The sequence below is a fragment of the Anopheles moucheti genome (assembly GCF_943734755.1).
Source record: "Anopheles moucheti chromosome X unlocalized genomic scaffold, idAnoMoucSN_F20_07 X_unloc_2, whole genome shotgun sequence".
NCBI classification, from domain to species: Eukaryota; Metazoa; Arthropoda; class Insecta; order Diptera; family Culicidae; genus Anopheles; species Anopheles moucheti.
In genome coordinates this window covers 331196-335000 of record NW_026453526.1, presented here as the reverse complement: position 1 = coordinate 335000, position 3805 = coordinate 331196, and positions in this window count along the sequence as shown.

Here is a 3805-nt window from a genome sequence, read left to right as displayed (position 1 = left end):
AGTCGACTCCTGCGTTCGAGGTCGGGATCAACCGACACCAGACCTCCGGTGGGTACGAAACCGTTGGTCATGCTGACCAAGCTGGCGGAAGGGAAGACCACAGCCACGAGTGGTGCTGCTCGTGCAAGTAGTGCCGGCACGGTCCCAGCAGCAGCGACGGTAGTGCAGACGGAGCGGCTGATTGAGCGATTGGAGGACCAATTGGCCCTCCTTAGAGTCCAGCTAGCGGAGCAAGCGGAGCAGTTCCGCAAGGATTTAGCGGCGCTGCAGGAGTGCCATCGGCAGGAGGTGCTCTATTTGCGGGAGGAGAACCGCAAGGAGCGGGAGATGGTCTCTGGGCTACTGGCGCAGTTAGTAACTGCCCAGTCGCAGCAACAACAGCAGCAGCAGCAGCAGCAGCAGCAACAGCTGCCACAACTACGAGCGGGTGCGGCGACGGCTACGGTGGTGCCGTCTCCGGACCAGGAAGGCGGCTCCTGGGCCGAGGTGGTGCGCCGTAAGCCGCCACGCCAACAGTCGGCTCAGCAGCAACAGCAGCAGTGGCCGCAGCAACGTCCGCAGCAACAGCAGCATCGTCCGCAGCAGACGAACGGACAGCGCGTGGCTGGACAGAACCAGCAACAGTGGCAGTTGAAGGGCCAGCTGTTGCACAAGCAGAGCCAGCAGCAGCCACGTAATATGCCAGCAGTGGCAAAGAAGTCACGCAAGCGGCCTGACTCAATAGAGGTGACGCCAGCGGAGGGTGTCAGCTACCTGGATATGTACAAGGTCATCCGTACAAGCGCCCAGCTCGACGGCCTACAGGACAAAATTGGCGTCGGAAAGCGGACGCCGAAGGACACTTTGCGGCTTCCGCTCAGCCGGGACGTCGATAGCGCGGAACTATGCCAACGCATCCGCGTGGCCATCGGGGACAAGGGAGCGGCGATCGTCCGCACTGAGATGGCCCAGGTCCTGGTCACTAACATAGACTCCCTGGCGAATGAGGACCAGCTGCGTCAGGCAATGCTGACGGCGCTGGGGAAGGAGCACGTTGAGGCCGCCATCGATATGTGGGCGCGACGGGATGGCACGAACCGTGCCCGCGTCACCATGCCACGGTCGGACGCGGAGCATCTGGCCGGGAAGCGCCTGCTCCTAGGTTACACCTCGTGCTGGGTGTGGGAGGTCCCGAAAGCGTCGCTGGCGGAGAAGCGGTGCTTCCGGTGCCTGGAGCGTGGCCACTTCGCCGGGCAGTGCTCGGGCGAGGACCGCAGCAAGATATGCATCCGGTGTGGCGCGGAAGGCCACAAGGCGGTTACTTGTAGCGGCCAAGTCCGATGTCTAAAGTGTGGCGGCCCGCACCCGATTGCCTCCGCCCTGTGCAAAAATACGGCCCGACGATGATTGAGGTGCTCCAAATCAACATCGGCAAGAGCAGGAGCGCCCAAGATCTTGCGCTCCAGCGTATGAGGGAGGAAGGAGCAGACGTTATGCTCGTGACGGAGCTATACGCAGTGCCGGCCAACAACGGCAATTGGGCGTCTGATGAGCAACTCAAGGCCGCGATTGTCACCAGCGGCCAACGGTTCCCCATCCAGCGGGTGAGGAGTGTACAGCATCCAGGCATAGTGGCAGCAGATGTAGCAGGTATAGTCTTTATCTGCTGCTACATTCCGCCATCTGTCGGGCTCCCGGACTTCGAGCGGCAGATGGACCGGCTGGAGGTTCTGGCGAGAGGTCACCCCCACGTCGTCCTGGCCGGTGACTTCAACGCGTGGCACGGGGCCTGGGGGAGCGAGCGTGCCAACCTTAAGGGTGAGGCGCTCCTCCAGACGGCAACGAGCATCGGGTTGGAGGTGCTCAACCGCGGAACGGAGCCGACTTTCCTGGGAAACGGTGTGGCCCGGCCCAGCAGGGTGGACGTCGCCTTCGCGAGTCCATCGCTCTGCCGACCGGATGGAGTAGCGGAGGTCATCAGCTCCTGGAGGACGCTAGACCGCTACTCTTATAGCGACCACCGCTATATCCGGTTTGCGGTCGGGCAACAGCCTCGTGCTGGCCAGCGGCCCGGACGGGGCATCCAGCGGCTGGAAGGCGTCGGAGTACGGGAGGCGGGTGTTCGCTGGCGAACTCGCCAGTTTTGCCCCCGTACTTTCGAAATGGCACTCGAGGCGACCCGTTTTGCCGATCGGGTGACCGATGCGGCAAGCCTGGGGATGGTGCTCGCAGAGGCCTGCGATGCCACCATGGCAAGGATCGGCCACTCTCAGCAGAGAAAGAGCGCGAATGTGTACTGGTGGACTCCGGCCATTGAGGAGCTGACCGAGCGCTGCCGGTTGGCCCGGGAAAGGCAGAGCACGGCCTTGGACGAGACATCTGTCGAGTTGGCATCGCAGGAGCACCAGGAGGCGCGTGCTGCCTTAAGGACGGCAATTAAGGCCAGCAAGCAGCGCCAGTTCGATGAGTGGCTGCAGGCCCTAGCCGCGGACGAGACGGGACAGTGGTTCCGGCAGGTCCTTCTGCGGTTTCGGGGCAGCTGGACGGCGCGTGAACGCGATCCAGCGGTGTTGCAGCGGATCGTCGAGGAGCTGTTTCCGGAGCATCCCCCGGTCGAGTGGCCGGACGTCGCGCCTTCGGAAGGGGACACTCCGGTCCGTCCGATCAGCTGCGCGGAGCTCCAGGCGATAGCGAGCGAGCTGCATCCGCGGAAAGCGCCTGGCCTGGATGGAGTGCCAAATGCTGCGGTGACGGTTGCCATCCGCAAGCATCCAGAGTCCTTCGTCGGGGTCTTCCAGAGCTGCCTGGACACGGGCGTCATTCCACGCGAGTGGAAGAGGCAAAAGCTGGTGCTGTTGCCTAAACCAGGTAAGCCACCGGGCGAAGCGTCGTCTTGTCGCCCGATCTGCCTGATAGACAACCCAGCGAAGGTGTTCGAGCGGACGGCACTCGACAGGCTTAATGAGCACCTCGAGGATCCGGAGTCGCCTCAGCTAGCGGAGAACCAGTTCGGATTCCGGAGACAGCGAAGCACCCTGCAGGCGATCCAGCTGGTGGTGGAGGCAGGCGAGCGCGCGATGTCCTTCGGCAGGACGAACCAGCGGGACAGGCGCTGCCTGCTGGTCGTGGCGTTGGATGTTAAGAACGCCTTCAACACTGCCAGCTGGCAGGCGATAGCGATGGCCCTGCGCGAGAAAGGGGTCCCAGCGCAGCTGCAACTCCTTCTCCGCGACTACTTTACCGACAGGGAGCTGGTGTACGACACCCATGACGGCCCGGTGTCACGTCGGGTAACGGCAGGCGTTCCACAGGGGTCAATCCTTGGCCCGACTCTGTGGAACGTCATGTACGACGGCGTTCTGCGAATCCAGCTCCCTGAAGGGGCCACCATCGTCGGTTTTGCTGACGACATCGCCATCCTGGCCGAGGGCCGCACACCGGAGGAGTCGGCGACGGTTGCCGAGACAGCGATTGAGGCGGTGATGGGGTGGCTTGAGGCACGTCATCTCAGTCTCGCCCCCCACAAGACCGAGGCGGTACTCATTTCGAGTCTGAGACGAGGACGACTGGAGGTTCCGGTACGCGTCGGTGAAGTGACCTGCACCACTGGGAGATCGATGCGCTATCTGGGGGTCCAGCTTCATGAGAAGCTATCGTGGAAACCGCACGTGGAAGCGGCCGCGGACAAGGCCCTCCGTGCGGTGGCGGTTGTCACCTCGGTGATGCGAAACCACAGCGGCCCGCAGGTGGCCAAGCGGCGATTGCTGGCAGGAGTTGCGGAGTCTGTCATTCGGTACGCCTCGCCCATCTGGGCTAAGGCGACCGA